The sequence below is a fragment of the Vicugna pacos genome, chromosome X (assembly GCF_048564905.1).
Source record: "Vicugna pacos chromosome X, VicPac4, whole genome shotgun sequence".
In the NCBI taxonomy this organism is placed as follows: domain Eukaryota; kingdom Metazoa; phylum Chordata; class Mammalia; order Artiodactyla; family Camelidae; genus Vicugna; species Vicugna pacos.
This window is the reverse complement of record NC_133023.1, coordinates 2130265-2153434: the sequence shown is the minus strand read 5'-3', so window position 1 is coordinate 2153434 and position 23170 is coordinate 2130265. Positions and strand designations below refer to the sequence as shown.

The 23170-nt window shown below is 44.8% G+C and overlaps 1 long non-coding RNA gene across 2 annotated transcripts in view; it reads right to left on the bottom strand.

The window, feature by feature from the left end:
• The window catches only part of LOC140691778 (uncharacterized), a 66084-nt gene extending 44821 nt beyond the window's left edge, over positions 1-21263 (bottom strand). Inside the window, exons 1-4 of one of the 2 annotated variants that reach the window (XR_012067450.1) lie at positions 20974-21263; positions 20171-20439; positions 15459-15638; positions 4901-5036 (exon numbers count right to left, since the gene is read on the bottom strand). This is a non-coding gene — a long non-coding RNA (uncharacterized lncRNA). Of the gene's footprint in view, positions 1-1271; positions 5037-15458; positions 15639-20170; positions 20440-20973 lie in introns of those variants that run through there. The other variant, XR_012067449.1, reaches the window with a different exon arrangement.
• Positions 21264-23170: the final 1907 nt, after the last annotated feature.

Here is a 23170-nt window from a genome sequence, read left to right as displayed (position 1 = left end):
AAGCTTATAAATTTAGTGCATCTTGGAAGACGGGTATGAGCTGGCAGGAGAGAGACATGGAGGGTGGCGGGACTTTCAGACAAGCTCCACGTGCAGGGATGCCCAGTGCAGACGGGGCAGTGGTGAAAAATGCACTGTCTCCCCATCCCACGGTGCTCCCCAGGGCAAAACTCACATCCCTGTCCAAGGGTCCACTTTAACGAGAGATGCCGGCGGGCAGGGTGGGGCTTATCACAAACGGTGCCCGTGCACTGCTGCGGGAGTAGGGAGAGCAAATCTGAGCCCACGTTAGATCTGTTCCCTCGGCTCTAACCCTGCGCCCTGCGCCCTGCGCTGATCATGCTGGCTCTGCACCTTTTGTAAAAGAATGTTCCCTTTAGCCTGAAATCGACAGGAGAGCCCGTTCTCAAGGCTCTGACCTTTAAGGCTGTAACACTTCTCCATTCATATAGAGACAAAAAGTTGCAGAATAGAAAAGAACGTTTGTTTTGCTGAAGGTTTACAAGAACATGGTGACCTGACCTGTGGACAGCTGCAAGAACAAAGGATTCTGACACCAAGAAGTTTGCAACAACCAACCACACCCCCGCCTCTTTTTAGTATAAAAGGAGCCTGAATTCGGACTTGGGGAAGATGGTTCTCTAGGACATTAGTCCCCGTTCTTTGCGGCCTGCTGGCTTTCCAAGTAAAGTCGCTATTCCTCGCCCCAACACCTCGTCTCCAGATTTATTGGCCTGCCGTGCAGCAAGCAGAATGGCTTTGGACATGTTGACACTGTGGCTCCCATTTCAAGTGCCACTCGAAGAGGGTCTTTGATTGACAGAGCGCTTTGGTTCAGAAGCTCTGAGTGATCAGTGACTCCTTCTTTTACATGCATTGTGTCTGGTCGAGGTGCCTGAGCCATTTTCACTGCCGTTTTGACATTTAATTTTAGATGTCTGCTGCCATCTTTTTTTTTTTTTTTTTTAATAATGTTGTTGGCTGGGGAAAGCCATGGTCTGACAGGTCTCTGCAATTTTAAGGTTTACTGCCAGGTCCCTCTCTCTGTAAGCCTCTCTCTAGAGAGGGGATTGGCATGGCTAAGAGCCGATTTCCAAAAGCAATCTCAAGGTGGTGATGGGAGACCAGTGTTGCCTGTCAATTCAGACGCGGCATCTTCCTGCTTTGGTCAATGTGCCTGGGGTTACTGCAGTGACTTTTTGTTTTGTTTTGTTTTGTTTTGGGTTTTTTTTTTTAGATACAAAATAAGAAAACGTCTTCAAGGCCATCTGTTTAAAAGAACTGGATGGGTTTTATTTATCATGTTGAAATTTCTCTTTTATTAGCTGGGTCTAGACAAAATGTGGAGTGTGACACGGAAGAGTGACACGCTGAGTAAAAATTCAGACTCCTAATTGATTCCTAGGGTGGAGTTAGATACAAAAAAACCCCACACCATACCTGACAATCAGAAGCCCTTGTTAATTTTGCCATAACTTTGATCGAAAACCCAAACGGATCTTTGGCACAAAGGTGACAGTGAGATGTGTTATGTGGTCTCAAAAAAGGTGGGAATGTCTGTGAAGCCCATGGTCAAATATGAAATTGACTGTTCATCCTGGAGGAGAATGAAAAAGATTAAGTCACTCATTGCAGGTTTCTCATGAGTTCAACTAAATTATTTATACATAAACCTCTACAAAGGAGCTAATTAAAAATTATAGTATCCATGATGACCAGGAGGAATGAATCCAAACGATGCAAAGACCCAAGATGGACAGCCAATAGCATAAGGTAATATCCTAACGTATTTGAATGACCTGTCCTTGAATATTTCATTTTTCATGTCATAACAAACAAGTTTTCTATTTAAAGCAAATGTTGGATAGATTCTTTGTGATATTACATCCTTCTTTATAAATGTGTGGACTTTTTTAATGCTTTTCAATTCATGTATTATTTAGCGAAATAATATTTTCACATCTATACGTTAACACCTAAAATCTGCCATACATGGTGCTAGGCACTGTGGATATGAAAACATCATTTAAATGCCTGTCCTCGAGGTATTTTCTGATGCTAACTTTGATCGCCTCCATTTTTCATCCATTTCTTTTTTTTTTTCATTAGAAAATGAGAAGAAAAATTCCCTGTATGGATTTAGTTTAAGACAGGATAAGAAATGACAACTCAGTTAATAAACTGAATAGAATGTGTCAAAAATTGCAACGTTATATGCTCTGCACAGAGATGTTTACAGCAGATTTATTTATCACGGCCAAAATTTGGGATTAACCAAGATGTCCTGCAGCAGGTCAATGGATCGGTGACCTCAGGTACATCCAGGACATGGAGTATTATTCAGGGCTCAAAGGAAATGAGCTATCAAGCTACGAAAATACATGAAGCAGGCGCCCACTAGCCCTTGGCTAACTGGCCTCCAGCCATTGGCACAACCTTTCCAGACTTATCAAGTAACCTCTGATCACCGCCTGAGCCATCCCACTTTTTCCTAAGCCACGTTCAGTCCACAGAATCCCTTACCCTGTGTACTAATCACAGTGTGGGTTACGCCTGGTAGCGCCAGAAAGCACCGGCAAGATCATCGGCGTCAAAACAACAGTTAGTACAAAAATACGTTCTGGAGATCTGATCATGGTTACAGTCAGCAACACCGTAGTAGACACTTCAGAGTACATCTTCACTGTTCTCATCACCAAAATAGAAGTGATCATTCTGTGATGCGATCGAGGTGTTAAGCTAATTCGATGGTGCTAATACACTGCAGGATACACATGCATCAAAGTAAGAAGCCATCCATCTCAAACTCGCAATCTACATGTGTCTAGTGTATCCCAATTTTTCAAAAAAAGAGAGAGAGAGAGAGTGCTTCTTCTTCTTGCCTGACACCAAGATGATGTGCTCCTAGAACCAGGACTCACATGGGAAGTTTCCTGCTGCCTCGCCGTCTAGCCACAGCTGAGCTTGGACGGCAGGCTCGTTGGGCAGTGGGTTGATGAGACGTTGCTCACGAGACACCTTCACTCACCCTGACCATCTAAGTCGTCAATGAATTCAGAAGAGCAACGAAAACCATTATCATAGCTGTGAAAATGTCTACCGCACATTCCTATAATTTATCTGCTTTTTACAACCAAGCAAGCCGACCCTGTGAAGGCAATGAGCCTAGAGAGTCAGACGAGTCCCTTTTTCTTCCCTACGCTGAGTCTTCATTGCACGCTGAGTTTCTGGCAGTTTCTGCAGATGGCCCGTTTCATTTTCCCTACGTAAATGTATGTCAGTTCAAAGAACGCTGCTGGCGGAAAACCCCAAAGCTGTTTCTGTCGATCCCAGGGTGCTCCTATAGGCTTACAGAAATCTTGACTATGGTGTATGTTTCTTGGCATACTTCAAACTATTAATAAGGTGGGTATTTTTAAGAAAACAGAGGGAAGGGATTTCTAGAGGAAGTTGAATCTTTTTTTTTTTTTCCTACAGCAAACTTTTCCTCCCCACCGCAGGGAAAGTTGGTATGCCACTAACACACACTCCAATGGATACCTTTACTAAAGGAATGACAGAATCGAATTTCACTTTATACCATAGGTACAAACAGAATTAATGATTCCATTCTGATAACCCGCCCTGTGACGCCAGGACATCTCAGCTGAACACCAACTCCTTTCAGATTGAAATCAACCAATTACCATATTTATCAGAAGAGCTTTGAGTAATTTGGGAACCCTTAGAAAAGATATTTGCCTCCCATTCACAAACCAAAATGCAACTTGGCCCAAAGAGCCATCCTGACTCAGACTTGAGCTGGAGACCTACCTGGCAGAACACCCCAACACACCCCATGCAAATGCGGGCAGGGTTACAAAGGCTGCGGAAAAACCGTCCCGTCCCCCACCCTGGACGCAGCCCACCTCCAGAACGCCGAGCGAGGAGCTTTTTCATTTATAGTTTCATTTTCCAATCTCCTGGCTGAGACGGAAACGATTCCCCACTGCAAATTGTCCGCTGGAGCAAAAATGAATGCGTTTTCAGGCAAACACGCTAAGCTCTCCCACCTGAAGATTTGCTTTTAAAAACGTTCTATTTTTCCTCTCCACTTTAAAGATTAAAACGTCCAGCTGAGCACAGAGTGGGTATGAGTCATGCAGGGGCAGGGAAGGTGACAATAACTTCATTGTGAACAATCTCTTGGACTTCACACCTTGCGCCACCTTTTGGGGGATGACGCCAACTTTTTTCTTCACGTGACCGATCAAGAAAAGTCGTCTCTCTGTTTTGATTAGAGGAAGTCTTGTGAACACATTAAAATTTAATTGTAACAGGAACTGACAGAAGTGGGGAACTACTTAGGAATGTGACTCCAAGTCTTCATTATCAACTCATTAGCATTTTTTCCTTTTTTTTTTTTTTTAAGATTTCATTTGATTTGGGCACAGTCCAAAAACTCTTCCAGTTAGAGAATACATAGTGACTTCCCCTTAAAAGTTATGTAAGCCCTAATGACGTTTTTGTCCGAAATTGGTCATTATGTCCAAAATCCCCTTTTTTTAATAAGTCATCCTGGGTGAACATCAACTTTAATTGTGAAGGAAAAGCTGGGCTGGGCTAACAAGATGACTCACAAGTCGAGGAATGTGAAGGAGAGGCTGGGCTGGGCTAACAAGTTAACACACAAATCTAAGTATTGGAATACTGATCTGACTTCTGCTGGACTAATTTGTAAATCTAAGTTAATTAGTGTTGGTTTGCTGTTCATGTTTTTTTGCTAGCCAGCTGGGTTTTCAAAGATACATATCTGGCTTTGGAATGTTGGTTTGGGGCCTCCCTGCTCCACTTTTGTGATAACGATGCTGCTAAAGCTGTTCCATGCCTATTGGCCGAATGCCCCACGCTTGTACTTTACCCTATAAAACTTCATGCGCACAGTCCTGGAGGTGCTCAGAGCTTCGGAGCAGAAGCCCCTCTGAGCCCGCCGGCGTAACACATCTGAGTGCTCCAGCCCTCCGAGTGGTGCTTGTTTCTTGGCTGGCCTGTCGTTTCTGTAACATAATGGCCTCAGGTTAACTTTTTTTACATCTTCAAAGATCATGTTGCCAAATAAAGTTGCATCCACTAGTTCTAGGAGTTAGGACAGCCACACCTTTTTTTTTTTTTGGTTGGGGGGGGTGACACAATTCAACTCACACCACCACTCCACCATAAGCATCTCTTGCAATATTCCTCCCCTTTAGAGGACAGATGCACGTCTGTCCATTTGAGTTTGGACAAAATTAGACATAATGAATGATCTTACACCTGGGCCCTCTAACAACATCCATCAACATGGTTAGATGTTGAGAAACCTCTGCTGAGTAAACAAATGCTTCTAGAGGGTTTGGTACCACAAGCAAATGGATATAAATTTGACCGCTAAAATAATAAAGTCATTTTTAAAGAAATAAAAAACCAGCGTCTTCTATGTAGCACAGGGAACTATGTTCAATATCTTGTAATAACGTTTAATGAAAAAGAATGTGAAAATGAGTATCTGTCTGTATATGCATGACTGGGACGTGGTGCTGTGCACCAGAAATGAACACATTGTATTTGACTGCACTTCGATTAAAAAGGAGGAGGAGGAGGAGGAGGAGAGGAAAATGCAATCAGAGACAGGGGCAGTGAACACCAGCCTCGTCGGAGTGTTTGCCTTGAAGTACAAGGTCAAAAGACCTGGGCTGAGGACAAAGGAATATTTGCCTGTGTCTTCTACATCTTATACATTAACAAGAAGAGCAAAGCAACACTGCTTGCAACAGTTGCTCATTCTGCATAGTGGGTTCGTTTGTGGTTGGGGTAATTTTGAGGTTTACCTCCTGAGAGCAACAGATATGGTAAAAACGGGTGGAAATGATCACTTATAATCAAGATCATAATAGGAAAGGCTAAAAAGATCTATCTGGTGATTTCTGCAACGTGTGTTTTGAATTCCTCCCTGGAGTCAAGGAGTGCTTGTTTAAATACCAGTGAAATCCCATGGGTCTGTGTCTCCTGAAATTCGGTGTATGCTGGAAACCCACACTGCCTGTTTCCACCTGCAACCTCCCCTCACCCCGTGCCTTCCCAATCTGGTGATAGCCATGGTTTTGGAAAAAATCTAGTTTCTATCTTGTGTACCGTTTCAACTTCAGGTGACACTGTAAGTCAGAGCTATAACATGAGAGGGGAATGGCGCTGTGTTCTTGCAAACATGATATCAAACTTCCATATGCCTTCCTTTCCCATTACTTAAGACTCTGTATTTTAAGCAGGCATTTAAATTGAAACCACAAGGAGAAACCGTCAATTTGCAAAAGTCCGTCTGTGATGCTACAAAAACACTGCTAACGGTGACAGTGTCTGGAAACTTCAGGCGGTTTGCAGAATCAGAATCGAGCGCAGCGCCCACTCACTCAGCTCAGTCTGGGCTACTTCACCCGCGATTGTCAGGGTCATGACTGCCGAGGCACAATGTTCTCAAGATCTTCTTCGGCAGTAGAAGAACTCCTTCACGCTCTCATGGAGCATCTCCTCAGGAGGCTGGCAGACATCTCTCTGAATTGCATGTAATATGACACACTTTCCAGAGGGAGTTGATGGCAGTGCCGGGCGTGACCACGCCGACTCTATCCAGCCGAGCACCGGCGCCAAGAGAACCTCAGAAGTAAATGATTCCTTTAAAGCCCAGGGTTACACAGACTGTCCCGGCTGCAAACCAATGTGCTGTAAAATTGGAAAACTGGGGATCCCCGCTTCCCAGCAGGGCTCGGTAATTGTCACTCCCTCTTGCAAATCCAGAGCGACTTGCATCGTTAAATCTTGGAGGCAGAAGAGACCCAGTTGCTGCTTAAAAGTTGTCACCTGCCCCCACGACATTCTTTTCCAGCATCCTTCCTTATCCACTCACGCTTTTGTGTCTTTACCTCCCCTCTTTACCAGCATTCCTTTGCATGATGAATGCTGATTCCAAGAGCACACCTGTCTGCTTTCTCCCCTAAGGGACATCGCGGTGCTGGACGGTTAGACGCGGAGCACCACTGATGGGGGCACACCAGGGTGACGAAACTGCTTTCCACCCACCTCCCTCCTGAACGACCCCATCTCACCTTCCTTCTACAAAACAGCACGGCATGATCCACACACACACAGACCCAGAGCAGTGACACCACGGGATATCCACGAAAATGCAGACGGCGCCCATACGTGTATTCAAACCAACTGTTAATATACAGATAATGCCCACTGTGAGATGGTAGCGAATCCCTAGGTGCAAAAATGGAATTCAGCGCTCCTCCCAAAATCCCCTTGGAGTTTTCTGAATCTTGGACTTTCAACCCCAGACACTGTGCAAATATACCTTGTCATTTCACATACAATTTCCACGTGGGGTAACAGACGTTACAGCATCATCAGGTGCATTGCTTTCTGTCACCTGCCCGTATATCCTGGAGATGTTTCCACACCAGGACATGAGGCAGCATTATATTCTGTCCCTACGGCTGCTCGGTGCAGTTAACAACTTCACTGACAGAAGAGACGTGACCACCATAGGGACCGGATCTCATAGGGCTCTCGAGTTCTCCCAAGTCCAAGTCTCTGTTGTCAAGTCATTCCTAAATAATTCTCAGGCATGATAAACCCAGTGGGTTCAACACCTTAGCTTCTGCTGATGTTCTGCATGTCAATTAAGGTCAAGGACACCTGGGAGGGGGGGACACAGCTCAAGTGGTAGAGCGCGTGCTTAGCATAAATAAATAGCGCTCAAGATAAATAAAATATGAATAAACCTAAGTACCTTCCCTCGTCCCCCCCCCAAATAAACTCTAAATTAAAAAGGAAAAGATTAACAAAAGGTCAAAGACATCTACACCCAACGTAGAGACTTTGGGCGCCATTTGTGATTTCTCGAAATTGGCTCCGTTTCATGCTGCATTATTTACCAAGACGTGTGGATGGTACCTCCGTCCCCGCTACTGGGTTGGGCATGGAACGGTGCCTCCCTCCAGAAAAAAAGAAAAAAATGCATGTATGTTGAAATCCCAGCTCTCAGGACTTCAGAATATGACCTCGTTGGGCAGTGAGGTCATCGCAGATGCAATTAGCTAAGATGAGGGACCCCCGGAGTAGAGTGGGTCCCTGATCCAGCATCACTGGTGTCCTTATAAGAGGAGGAGGTTAGGACACAGACACACAGGGAAGACGGCCGTGTGAGGCTGAGACAGGAGGGAATGGGGCAGGGCACAGCCATTCAAGGAGTGACAGCAGTTAACACCAAAATGGCGCAAGAGCCAACTCCCGGTTGGCTTTGCAGATTAAGACGGCGGGAGAGTTGACCTCCAGTCGACCTTGAGCTTCATACACACTCACCGTAATATATTAACGTGGTAAATGACACTCCCACCGGTGCCACGGCGGCTTCGAGGCTGAGCATAAAAGCTCAAAGAGAGCGTGGTGGCCCAGTTCCTGGGCGTCCCAGCCCCTTCCCTGGGGACGTCGGAATGGCCCTCCCACTTGTTGGCCTGGGAAGCTAGCGAGCCCATAAAAACCGGCAACAGCGAGCCTCGCGGCCGCCTCTCTCCAGCTCCCTCGCCTTCGGAGACGGCCCGCACTCCGTCTATGAGTGTGTGCCTGCTTTTACTTTAACCTGAGCCCCAGCCGCCACACCTCATCTCCTTTGCCTTGCCTTCTGGAACAGCCTACACGCTATGCGGTGTGCATCTCTCCGAATAAATCAGTCTTTACTCGACTGTGGCTCGCTCTTGAATTCTTTCCTGCGCAAAGCCAAGGCCCCACGCTTGGCAGGGCACGTCCCATGGTCTCAACCAAGACCCGGGACGTGGCCCTCCTCACGCCCCATGTCCATTTTTCCTGTGTCAAGGATGCGGTCACAAGCCAGGGAACAAGAAGCAACAGAGACTCCTTCTCGACAGGTTTCAAAGGGACCATTCCTTGATTTGGGGCGTCTCACGTCCAGAATGATGGTTTAATACATTCCTGTTGTTTTAAGCCACCCCATTTTTGGTGCCTCATAATAGCATCGCTAGGAAGTCAATACCGTCCTAGAGCCTTTTCCAGTCACTCTGTCCTCTCTGTCCCCCAAGCGGTGCCAAAATGCAGAGCTTCCTACTTCCCACCAAGGCGACTACACAAGCTTCCAGAAGCCAGTTCATGCCGCCAAAATGACGCCACCAAAAAATCCACATATGCATTTCCCTGCTAGAATCCACGTTCCCGTGTGAGATTAGGTTCCCGTGCCTTACCTAGTCCTGCGCTGGCGGACCGATTGGTAGTTCGTCGACGGATTCAGAAAGTTCTCACCGAGACCTTGCTGGCCGCCAGGACCCGCGCGCTCAAACCTGCCCCCAGTGCTCACGTCTCTCCCATCTCAGGATGTGTCCGTGACTCTCACTGAAGGACATGAAGCCTCCTTTCCTCCAAATGCATGACTTCACCTGTGCCGCCGCCTTGGCTGAAACCCTTTGACCGTCTGAGTCTCCAAAATTAAGTCTTCTCTCCTCTGGGAAATCTCCTTTCATACCTTAGGGACCGAGAAAAACAGAAGTGTGCTCGTGTGAGGTTATGTACCGCTCAGAGCTCCTGGGGGAGAGAGCCTTACCTCTTCGGTTAAAGACAAAAATGAGTGAGAAAATTAGACAATTGCAGAGAGACAGGACAGAGACACAAGAATATTTTTAACAGTGGTTCATGCTTCGAAGTCCTTTTGTGCAATTCAGCTCACACAGCTGGACAGACAGGTCCCTAGCGCGGGGCGCAGCCCCGCCGTGCTCTCCGGCGTCCCAAACACAAGCCAGCAGATAAACACGTGGGCTTCACAGCAGACTCCCGGGCACCCGTGTCGCGAGGGGCCCAGGGCTGCTGCCTCCGGCAGAGTGTAACCGCCTCCCTGATATCTGTTCTCACGACCGACGCCTCTCACGCCCCCCGAAAAGTATCCACACGTGTCCCTGCAATCAAATGCCCCAGCCGTCTGGGGGTTGCAGCCTTGCTGTCTCCAAGAAAGACATTCCCTCAACGTACGGAAGGATCTGAGCTGCAGGAAAGTGACTGGGGAAAAAAGCCCCACTCATTTTGCAAACGCTTCCTCTCAGAGGGAGGGCAGGACCAGCTGTACCTAGAAGCAGCTTTCACACGTACTCATAGCTACCCTGTAAGTGGTTGCACAGGCACCTGCGTGGCAGCCAGCGTCTGCCCTCCTACGCTGTGACGCCTAGAAGATTGGCCACCAGGCTCTTTACAGAAAAGCGTGGTAGCCCCCGCTGCAGAAGACGGTAGAGTTAAACACATCATTTCCCAGCAGGGCCTACCATGAGCTCACTCCCTTGTCTCCTCTCTCCAGAGTGCGGCTCGTGACCCGAACAAGCATGGAACAGCATCACGCGATAGGTTTTCAATCACAATTTACATATTTAGTTCTTCCATATTCAGCTTCCATATAGAAGACACAGGACTGTATCTGTAAGATTTCAATATTTTTAAGTTCTATTTTGTATACAGTCCTATACATATTCCTTATAGATGTACAACATATCTCTTATATATACTATGTAAAGAATTATATATAAATATAATTTTTAAAAATATATGCTATCTATAAATGATATTAACATATTATATATAATGTTAATACACAGACTATATACTAAGTATATATTATAGTTTCTTCTTATACTCTATTTAATACTATTATTTATAGAAACAATACATATTTAATACTATTAATAGTTTAATATACTATATAATATATATTTAATGCATGCATTACACATAATATATCATGTATATTATATGCTTAATATACATGAATATATAATGCATATATTTCAATATACTATATATTTATATACATATTATGTGGTTCTATACAGTGCACTTGAATTTTGATTATCATTCCTTATTTTAGCCACGAGGTACATGTTAAGCTGCAGATTAGACTTCATTTTTAAAAACAAAAACTGCAAGTTCCAAATTAAACAGTTTAGATTCTAAGACTTAAAATTTGTTAAGTAGAATTCGTATTATGTTGTCTACTTTTCACACATTTTTATATACTTTAGGAGTCAACCAGCCTTTGGAAACCTTTCTTAGTAACACGATATTTCCCATGCCTTTCAGGGTTATAGATGTTTCACACATTTAACGTTTTCATCCTTTCACACAGGGTCAAATACTGAATGTTAAATTGCAGGGGGTCAGCATTTAAAAGCCGAGAGTCCATCACCATAGAATGGAAAAGGCTTTTCATTCACTATGTTCAAATGTTAAGCATTTTCATTGCTTCTTAATGGAAACTGAAGGAAGATGACGCACAGAAGCCAGCCTCCGGTGGAAGATCGAGAAATGCGTTTATGGTTCTCTCGGAATGCAAACCACAGCACTGAAGCTCTTCTCCTGGAAAATGCTGCTTTTCTTAGTGGAATGTCACTTTCAGAAAACAAAGTTTTTCACTGTTTTTATTTCCCTGCATCGTGCTTGAATAAAACTTACCAGGCAAGTTAAGAGACACTCGGGAATTCTCACCTACCAGTGAGGTCCCTGGTCACCACCCACCGAGGGTGACCATTTATTTACCTGCAAAGGGATGTCTTGAAATGCTATTTTACTCCCAAAAGATAATGTTAATACTTTATGACCTGGAATGGTTTCCAACATTCCACCATCTTCCTGTTGATCCTCAGACACTGTGCAAATTGGACCTTCCTAATTATTAATACTGGACGAGAAAGGACACCCTAACTCCTGATGTCCCAAAGGAGGAGAGTTTGCACCTCCCTCCCAGTCAATCCTCTCAAGTCTGATTTGGGAGTCAGGTGACCTCACTCCAGATCAGACCCTGTTCGTTGCCCTTGGCCACCAATGACCCATGGTCACTGGTGACTCACCAGCTGCGAGAAACCAGCTTTAGAACTGACCACCGGGTGTCCACGCGTGTGGAGCCGAAGAAAGAAATCTCACCAACTAAAAAGCTACATGAATGCGATATCCAATTACTACTTAATATCATGTCGAGTGTTATGTATATACATGCACGCACTCAAACGCACTCAGATTAAACACGGACTGATACACGCACAGCTGCACACATATACACACGCAGATTGACATGCACACGCATTCTGCATAAAGAACATTATAACAGTATGCATGTATGGTGGCTGTCACGGTTTTATACCATCAGGATCAGTGCAGTGCTTTTTTTGTTTGTTTGTTTCCTGCATATTGCTCATTCCCACCCCTAAAACAGATGCAAATCCTTTGGCGTCACCTGGAATAATGCTATTCCTCCGATTAACGCTGCATCGGATCCCATTAGGTCGACAGACCACCGTGCATGGAACCATGTTAAATAGGTTGCACTTTCGAAGCACACAGCACCCAGGGTCCCTGTTGAATTTCCTTTCCGCCAATTCTCTTGCCATTCGCACCTGAATTCCTATGAATTTCCTACTTGGCTGCTTTACCTTTCGGGGTTTGTCATCCTGCTTTGCTTTCTCAGAAAGACCTCTGTGTCTGTCTCTGATATTCATAGCTGTCCGTATATTAATACTGCCATAAATCTACTGAGAATTCTTATGTGACCTTTTGCTGGACAGTTTTTATAGTAAGCACACTCATCTCTTCTGTTAAAACTACTTCTTTAAACAATAGTGATTCCACTCTGAATCTCCCTGCACCTACGTTAACCATCTTTTCTTTTTTCTTCATTACCTTTCATGGTTGACATCAAAGTCTCTAATCTCACCTTGCAAGTTAATCACGCGCACGCATAAGACGGAGATCCAATGTCATCTTCTGGCAGTAGAGACGGCTGTCCTGAGCCCATGGATGAAATAATGCAGTTCTGGCTCACCTCACTGAACCACAAGCATTCTCCTCAATCCCATATGCAAATGTTTCAGAATCTTGTTTCTTAATTGCTTTTCCCCCACTTTTTAAAAAATCACTCCCTCCAGCTGTTCCTAAGCCAGTACCATGCTGACGTTAGCACAGGGACTTGATAGTGGGTCAAGAAAAGCTCACCCCACACCAATAAAAGAAGAAAAACAGAGTGACTGCACCGCGTAGATAAACTGGAGCATGCAACAGCAGTGAATTTTCCAGAATCCCTTCGGCCAGGGGACAAAGCCAACCACACGTATTCAGGGACAAAGAGGGTAATCAGACAATCCGTACGATGGAATGAAAAAGTCGACATGTTTGCTTCCATATCATTTAACTCCCATTTTGAAAGAAGAAAATGGCCTCTCATCCTATTACATGAAAGGACAGTGACGGATTTGCGTACAGAAACAACGGTCAGTAAGACAAAGAACCTTTCCACGCGACCTTAAGTCATTTGCTCCTTAAAAAAAAAAAAAACACCTTTCCTATACATCATGTTACAAACTGATAACTTCCTCCCATTCTTCAGTCGCATCTTGTTATGAAAATAAGTGGTAAGGAAGCTTGACTGATTAAAAATGTAAGGTGTATGGGGAAAAAAATACTGTCCATGGAATCTGTAAGTCACGCACAAACACACATACACACATACGCACGCCCCTTGCGGACATGAACTCTGTGCTCTACACACATCTGGACCGTGAAGCGACAGCTGAAGATCTCAAGCATCCAGAGAAACGTGCAAGTTACACACTTTGCTTGGGTACAACAGAAAATTAACCGCGTTTTAAAATTCACACGGCTCCTTATCTCTTTCAAGACTCGATGTAGTAAATTTCAAAGTCTGCAATAACTGGGTATGATCTCCAAGAAATACATTTCAGTGACTCAAACATTGACCTGGTTCTTTTGTTTCTAACCCTGCTTCCAGATAAAACTGCCCATGTTATTAGCGTGTTAAGAAAATGCACACACAAAAAAAAAAGGAAAAGGAAAAAAAGGGAAAAAAAAGAAAAAGAAAAAATGAAAAAAGAAAAAAAGGAAAAAAGAAAAAGAAAAAAAGAAGAAAAAAGAAAAAACAAAAAAAAAAGCACACCAAAACACTGCCAAATGGGGCTATAACCAGATTCAGTTTGTAGACATTCATTACCAAGAAAGTGATGAATAAACCAAGCTACTCTGGCTGTTTGACGCTCTTGGAAAATGACACAAAGATACAATTATCTTTTAAACAAAGAATGGATTTATCCTTGTCCTTAAGCAAACAAAAGATTTTAAATTACAAAAAAAAAAAACCTAATGAATCTTGGCATTTTTAACAATTAATATCTGAAAGGTACTCACTTAGAATGAACTCCTGAAGATAGGAAAGTAGCTTTCCTGAATAAATGACAAAGTATTCAACATACACAGAAAGAAAAAAAAATCAATGCAGAATTTCTAGAATTTGAATATCGAACGTCTGAAATCATTTTCACAGTATTTTTCCCTAGAGAATCACGCTTGATGGTGGGTAAAGACATAAGGAATTTAATGTAGAAATGCCTGAGTGCAAGGTCTTGCCTTTTTAAATGGCCAAAATGAATGTTACAGACCAACGAAATTGTTTAAATTTGGGAGAAATTCTGTGCAAAACTTCGGGCTACTCCTGTGGAACCAAAGTCTGGGATTTAGTATCCTGTGGTACTTTCTGCGCCCCTGCAAAATATTATTTTGTTTTTGACTGAAGGACAGTCGGCTACCATGTGCCAATTTCCGGTGTCCAGTATCAGGTCCCAGTCATGCATATATTCACTCTCATGTGCTTTCTCATTATAGGTTAGTACAAGATGCTGAAGAGAGTTCCCTGTGCTACACAGAAGAAATTTGTTTTGTCTCTGTTTTTATATATAGCAGTTAGTATTTGCAAATCCAAAATATCGTTTTGCAAATGCATACCTACACTGTCACTTTTATCAGCATGTATGGAAAATTCAGTCTTTATAAGGAAAAGGGGTCTTTTTCCCCCCCAAAGCTGAATGAATTATTAAAAGACAAACACTCTTGTAATGGGATGAGGACAGAACTTTTCCACCTGCCCCAAAGGTACTCCATGCATCACATATGTCAGGTCCTTTCTTGCCTCCAAAACTAATTACTACCCTGACTTCAATACCAGTCACTTCCTTGCTTTCATCTTCAAACCCATGTGTGTATCCATAGATCCTAGAGTTTAATTTTGCCCATTAAAAAAAAAACTTCGTGCCTTTTAAGTTTCTTTTGATGTATCGACTCCCTGTCTTTTTCTTTTCCTTTTTTGTATCTGTTGACGGTCCAGAAGTATTTTTGCCTGTAGATTTTCAACATCCTACATTTGCTGGTTGCACACTTACGATGGAGTGTATTATCTTTCTCAAGCAAATATGCATTTTGTGCTACGGGGGCAGGTGCATCCAGGACCTTGAGTCAGACTCATTTTCATTCCTTTGTCAAGAAAATAAGTGTTGTTGCAGTCCTAGCTCAGGGAACACAGAAGCCAGCGTTGACTTCTGTTTGATGTTACTAACCTCTGAGACTCAGTGCCATCCATCCTTTGAAAATGGGCTTTTTAAGTGGCTTCGATGTCTCAGTCAAGTTTGCGATTCGTGAAACTCTCTGCTGACGGCACGATAGTCAGGTTTCTCCCAAATCCTGTTCAATTCGTGATGTGAACACCGCTTCGCACAAAGCCTTCGGTGCATGGAAAACTGTGAACCAGAAAAACAAAATTCAGTTATAAAAGAAAATTTTTTTTTCTGTTCAGTTGTTTCCACAACCAGAATCACAGGGTGATTTTACTGTCGGCCTCTTTGGTTTATTCCCCCCCCCCCCAGGTAATCTGGACTTCTGGAGGTTCACTGTGGACTGTGAGATCTCCCTGTAGAGATCAGGACCAGACAAAGCAAACCAGCAGAAACTTTCTAGATACATTGCCCTTCAGAGAATAGGGAATATGGAACAGGCAAATTATTCTCATCCCCAGGTGAAAAAAAAAATCAGTGTTACACCTCAGGAAAAGCAAAATAGGTATTTTAAATACATTTCAAGGTGATCACACTTTAAATCCTTACTAATAGCTTTAATATATAAAAATTAAGCAAAACTACCACATTTCACTAATGATAGAAGGAATGAATGTTAAAATGGTCAGAAAACAACAAATGCTGGAGAGGCTGTGGAGAAAAGGGAACCCTCCAACACTGCTGGTGGGAATGCAGTTTGGTGCAGCCACTGTGGAGAACAGTATGGAGATTCCTCAAAAAACTAAAAACAGACTTACCATATGATCCAGCAATCCTGCTCCTGAGCATAAATCCAGACGGAACCTTAATTAAAAAACACACACACACCCCAATGTTCACAGCAGCACTATTTACAGCAGCCAAGACATGGAAACAGCCTAAATGGCCATCAACAGATGACTGGATAAAGAAGAGGTGGTATATTTATACAATGGAATACTATTCAGCCTTAAAAATGACAACATAACGCCATTTGCAGCAACATGGATGACCCTGGAGAATGTCATTCTAAGTGAAGTAAGCCAGAAAGAAAGAAAAATACCATATGAGATCACTTATATGTGGAATCAAAAAAAAAAAGAGAGAGAGATGAATTTATTTACAAAATAGAAACATTCTCACAGACATAGGAAACAAACTTATGGTTACCAGGGGGAGAAGGGGGTGGGAAGGGATAAATTGGAATTTCGAGATTTGCAGATACTAACTAGTGTATATAAAATAAATAGACAACAAGTTCATATTGTACAGCAAAGGGAACTCTATTCAATCTCTTGTAGTAACTTATGGTGAAAAAGAGTATGAAAACAAATGTACGTATGTGCATGTATGACTGAAGCACTGTGCTGTGCACCAGAAATTGACACAACATTGTAAACTGACTGTACTTCAATTAAAACAATATATACTTCAAACAAAAAAAATTTTGTTGCTGTACTTCTGATGAATTGGGTTGAACTGGAAACCAACGCAGGTGCTCAAATCAACAATATCTCTGAAAGGAGATACATCTCTGTGAACGGTAATTGCATCTTTTACAGCTCCCGCACCTGAATCCTCCTTTCTGGTTTGGGAGTGATCACCGAGTTTCGGGGCCACGTCCCTCTGTGTCAAGATTTCAGACACAGTCGCCTGCACCGAGGCAAACACAGTGCGTGTGAACGCACTGAGCATTTCCATCTGCCCTTTATTACAAGAAGTTTGGGAGCAAACAAGAGTCTCCACTGCTGTCATTTGTCACTGATTCAAGGCACTGACACTCAAGGCTCTGGTGGTTTACAGTTAACAGCGCAGGCGGGCAAATCCCCAGCCCTGAATAACGCTCCATCATGAGTTTTACTGGCATTTGCATCAGAGCCCCGGCGCTGGTCCTCCCTACACACCACATGCGCGTGTGTGGCCGGCGTGGCAACGTCAATAGTTTGTTACACGAGCCCTCCCCGTTGACTCTCTCAAAGATGAGAGCCGTGGGGTGAATTCTTTTTTTTTTTTAATTGAAGTATAGTCAGTTACAATGTGTCAGTTTCTGGTGCACAGCATCATGTCCCAGTCGTGTGTGTGTGTGTGTGTGTGTGTGCACGTTTGTCCACAGGGATTTGCCATCATTGGCTACCTGTCACATGAAACCTGGGATTCGCCTTCAAAGCTCACAGCAAAAGCCGAAACCTTCCTGGGACCAGGAACCAAACAATTCTTTCTGAGTTCCGAGGGATTTTTATCTCCCCCAGTACCATTATTTTCTGAGCTCTGGTGCAGTGATTCTGGTCACTTCATCATGGCACCTTCATTGTTCACCAGAGTTCCCTGCTGTGTTTCCCCTCTCGTTATTTTTTCCTGCTATTTGCAGACATTTCAGTGTGATCTGAAGTTCCCCTTAACTTACACTTCAACTTACTTACAGAGCTTCCTTGGCCAGAGAGAGACAGAGTGAAATAATCAATGGCAATTTGCATTACATAGGGTTTTTTTTGAAATATATATATTTTTATTCCTGCAACAGAGAAAAATTTACCCTCCCACCATGACATCCCAGGAAATAGGAATGAGAATTGACAGAAAAGTTTCAAGGTCTTTTCTAGTATGAACAGTAAATATTATCCAATGAGGACTTATTTTGTGCTGGACATACGGTCCAGCGATTTTAGGTGTGATACATTACATGTTTTTAAAATGTTGTGAAATGTTATAAAATGTTTTACATCGACAGCAAATAACAACCAAAAAACCTGAAAAGAACAAAACCTCTAGTTGGAAAAGACACCTGCACCCCAATGTTCACAGCAGCACTGTTTACAAATAGCCAAGACATGGAGGCAACCTAAATGTCCATCGACAGATGACTGGATAAAGAAATTGTGGTATATTTATAGAGTGGAATACTACTCAGTCATGAAAAAGAATAAAATCATGCCATTTGCAGCAACATGGATGGACATGGAGATGATCATGCTACGTGAAGTAGTCAGACAGAAAAAGACAAATATCACATGATATCACTTACACGTGGAATGTGAAATATGGTGCAAATAAATCTATTTAAAAAGCAGAAATACACTCACAGACATAGAAAACAAACTCATGGTTACCAAAAGGGAAAGAGGGCGGGAAGGGATAAATCAGGAGTTTAGGATTTGCATATACACACAACTATATACAAAACAGATAAACAACAGGGTCCTCCTGTATAGCACAGGGAACTATATTCAATATCATGTGATAAACCATAATAGAAAACAATATGAAGAAAATATATATAACTGAATCACTTTGCTGTACATCTGAAACACTGTAAATCAACTATAGTTCAATTTAAAAAAAAAAGGATGGTATACATCTAAGAGTTGGTGGTAAAAAAAGACAGAACTGTGCAATCTCCTTTCAGGCTTAAGAAGTCAGGTTTAAAAAATCAGCTGTATGATTTCTGTTCAAAAAAAAAAAAAGAGTTTTAGCAGTCCCTGTTTGTCCAGTTGCTCCTAGACTCTGAATTCCCAAATATTTAGGAGCAGGGATGTGAGGCTCCACTCTGGCATCCAGCCTGGGTCCACCTCCCTCATCAGCACGGCACCCCCCTCACTGACCGCCAGGAGACCTCAGGTTACTGGGTGGGGTGCACTTGAATTTTATGTTAAGTCTAAACAGCCACACTTCCAGAGGCTACGTGGGGTCGTGGAAGTTACCCTGCTTAATCTCGGGACACACACGATCCCCACCCAGTTCCACTTTAGGAAGAAAATGCAGAGGAACTTGCACGGCCCGTTCCCTGCAGGGGCATCTAACCCAGCTCCCCGAGAGACAGATGAAGAGGCCGATGTAGAGGGTTTTAAACGTGCTCGGCAAAGCCACAGACCTGAAAGCAGCCCCCATGCAGAATCTTGCCTTCCTGATGATCAGTGCAGCCACACTCCTCCCGGTGATTTTTTTTAGGGCTGGCCAGTTAGGTTAACACTGTCCCCACCGTCTCCAATAAACCTCACCGAGCTAGTGTGCTCTGAGCACGCCCAGATCCTGGACCACGAGCTGTTGTTACACCAGCTACCCGACCCTCCAACCAACTGAGTCAGAATTCAGAGAACCCGGAGCAGCCTTGAGGTCCATGCCTCCCCCATATAATAAACATGACAGTAACTACCACTCATCGAAGCGTCTAACGCTGGACCTGCATTTTCATTTGCCTGCAAAGAGCCTCGGAGGTTAAAGTTACTGAAGGTCACACAGAGACCCAGCTTGGATCCCAGAACCCAGGCTCTTCCCATGACATTGCCTATGAACAGGACCTGCCCAGCTGGGTCTCCAAGTTCACGGCCCGGGGATGGGTTTGTTCCTGTCCAGATCAGACCTGCTGGCCCCACCCGCCACACAAGCTGTGGGCTGGAGCGAGGTTCACCCACCGGTCCACTTTCAACACTCCGTCCATAATACATGCTGATAACAGATGCCTGGATGGTCACCCACTGCGCCCCAGCATCACGTTAAGCACCTGGAATTTATTGAACGTGGTGGCGGCGGCGGCGGCCGGGGGGGGGGGACTCCTCCATCTGGGCCCCTCAGGCTGCCTCTCACCCAAGCCCACGTAAGATCATGGCCAAAAGCGTGAAGGAATAAACCTTTGGTTTGATGACATAGTGGAAACCGTCTTGCCCAAGAGAGACTCCCGGCTCCTGCAGAATCATGGGTCTGAATTAGGGGGACCCACCCAACACAGGTTTGTAAAAACTTACATCAGTGGCTGTAAAGAAGTTGGAAGAAAAAGTAATGACGGGTGAGGATGGGAGTCACAGTTCGTCCCAGGTGGGAGCGGTTCATCCTGAAAGCGCCACGCCGTGCATCAGCGCCTTGCAGGGTTCACGGCCGTCAGCTGGGGTCTCCTTGCGACGTGGATTCTGGTTCCCCGCGTCTGCGGCCCTGCCTTGCTAACAAGCTCCCCTAACATGCTGACAGCCTCCAGTCTGCACTTGGCGTGCCAGGCCCTCGGACCTCCTTGCCCCGGCTGCAAAAGGAAACAGTACAGTTGACCAACTCGGATCTAATTCCCGCGCGGGGGTGGCAGTGGAACCTTCCAGCCCAGTTGCATGATCTTAACAAAAAAGTCATCATGCACAGAGGGAAAAAACAAAACAAAAACAAAAACAAACAAAAACACACACGCACACCAAAGCAGCGCTGACTTTCAGGGCGTGAGGGAGATGGAGACCGGGGTTGAGGGTTCTGGAAACGCACACCGAAATCAAGAGAGGGGAAGACTGGGCAGTGGCCACAGAAATCATTACAGCCGTCGTTCAACTGAGTAAATACTGCACGTTTGAAAAGCAGGGAAGGTGGTGGCCTGGGGTGTCTGAGGTCGGACCCCAGAAGGCCAGCCCCGGGACAGCGGGCTCATGGGGACACAGCAGGCAAACCCCAAAGTCTTCACGAGCAACGGGAGGCAACCAGTGCGGGGAAACCCAACGCCAGGTGAGCCAGCGGAGGGCCGCAGAAGGCCAACAGGCAGGTTCCCAGACTGGGGAGGTGGGGGTGAGCTTACCTGCGTACCTCCAGCTTCCAGAAGGAGCTGAGCAGGGCACGCAGGGTCTCCTGGTCCCGGAGGGAACGGCGCGCGCAGCAAGGACGCCGGCAAGGGAGGGCGCCCGGGAGCCGGAAGGCTCAGCGAAGGCGCAGGAGGGCTTCCCACGCCCCGCCTGCCCGCAGGGGCCGCCGTGCAGAGGCCCTGCGCGCCGTGCCGCCCCGCCCCGCCGGCCGAGCCCGCCAGCGGCGCGGGGCGCCCGGCGTGGACGCGCGCAGGCGGCCGGCGGCTCGGGGCGGCAGGGCCGCGACGTCCCGGGCAGGCGCGACCGCCCGCACCTGCGCACGCGCCGCGCGCGCGGGGGGAGGCCCCGCCCCGCCCCGCCCCACGCCAGCCAATCAAGCCGAGGGGGCGGCGCCGCGGCCGGGGTCCCTCCCGCCCTCCGGGTGGTCCCGCCGCGCGGCCGCTGCCGCTCAGTCGCTTCCAAGCTCGGTGCAGAGAGACGGCCAGGTGTGGCGCACGACTGTCATCCAATGGGACTTTCTAAAAAACACCTGTATTGCGGGATGACTCCTGTGCAGTAAGGTACACAAAGTTCAGCTGCGCACTTCGAGGAATTTAGACAGACGTAGACACCCATGAAACCGCCACCGCAATCAAGACCGCGAACGTCGCCATCGCTCCCCAGCGGGTGCACATCTCAAACTCCCAGTTTATCCTTTCCCACCCCCTTAACGCCCTGGTCCCCGTAGGTCTGTTCTCTGTCTCCGGGACTCTGTTAAAAAAAAAAAAATCAGAGAGCAGAATCTTTAAAATATCTTAATCGACGGCATTCTCTCTTTTTTTTTTTTTAAATTGAGGTATAGTTGATTTACAACACAAAATTCTTATTTTAAATGAAAAAGAAAAACTGCTATGTTGGGGTTAAAAAGTGGCCTTCATAATAGCATTTTTTATTTTTATTTTATTGTTTTTTTTTTTTTATTGAAGTACAGTCAGTTACAATGTGTCGATTTCTGGTGCACAGCCTAATGTCCCAGTCATGCATATACATACATATATTCCTTTTCATATTTTTTTCCATTAAAGGTTATTACAAGATATTGAACATAGTTCCCTGTGCTACATAGAAGAAATTGGTTTTTTGGTTTTTGTTTTTTGGATAGTATCACTTTTAAAGAACTGGCAAAGACTAAAAGCCTGTTTGCAGGGAGAGGAAAACCCAGTAGAGAGAATGTGAGATAGTCGTTAATCAGACATGCTCAGGGATCCGCACAGCTGGGCAGTGACAGTCCAGGGGTGGACTTTGATTCGTGTTGAGGAACCTTCCAGCCACATGTAGGACCCTCACACTTGGATGCTGAAAATGAGAGACGTCATGAGTGCCAAGAGGGGTCCACCCACAAGAGGTGTTTGAAAATTCTCTCATGAGGTTTTTGTTTTGTTTTGGTCTACTTTTTAAATGCGGTTTTAAAGGTTACTTTCCATTCACAGTTACAAAATATTGTCTTCATTCCCCGTGATGTGCAATACATCTGTGAGCCTCTCTTACACTCAATAATTTATACCTCCCACTCCCCCACCCTGTCTTCCCCTCCCCGCTTCCCTGTCCCCACTGGTCACCACTAGTCTGTTCTCTGTATCTGTGAGTCTCTTTCTTTTTTGTTATAGTCACTAGTTTGTTTTATTTTTTAGATTCCACATATAAATAGTATCATATATTTGTCCTTCTCTGTCTGGCTTACTTCACTAATAAGGACGATCTCCAGGTCCATCCATGTTGCTGCAAATGGCATTGTTTCATTCTTTTTCATGGCTGAATAGTATTCCATTGTCTAAGTATGCTACATCTTCTTCGTCCAGTCATCTGTCGATGGATATTTAGGTTATTTCCATGTCGTGGCTATTGTAAATAGTGCTGCTGTGAACATTGGGGTACAAGTGTCTTTTCAAGTTAGAGTTCCCTCTGGATATATGCCCAGGAATGGGATTGCTGGGTCATATGGTAAGTCTATTTTTAGTTTTTTAAGGAAACTGCATACTGTTTTCCAGAGTGGCTACACGAAACTACATTCCCACCAAAAGTGCAGGAGGGTGGAAAGAAGGGTTCTATTTTATTTTGTTTTATTGGACATTAGGTTTGTGTAGAGGATTCACATGATTTATATAGTACATTTCCCTTCCATGTCCTTATGTATTTCACTTTATTAGAAATTAA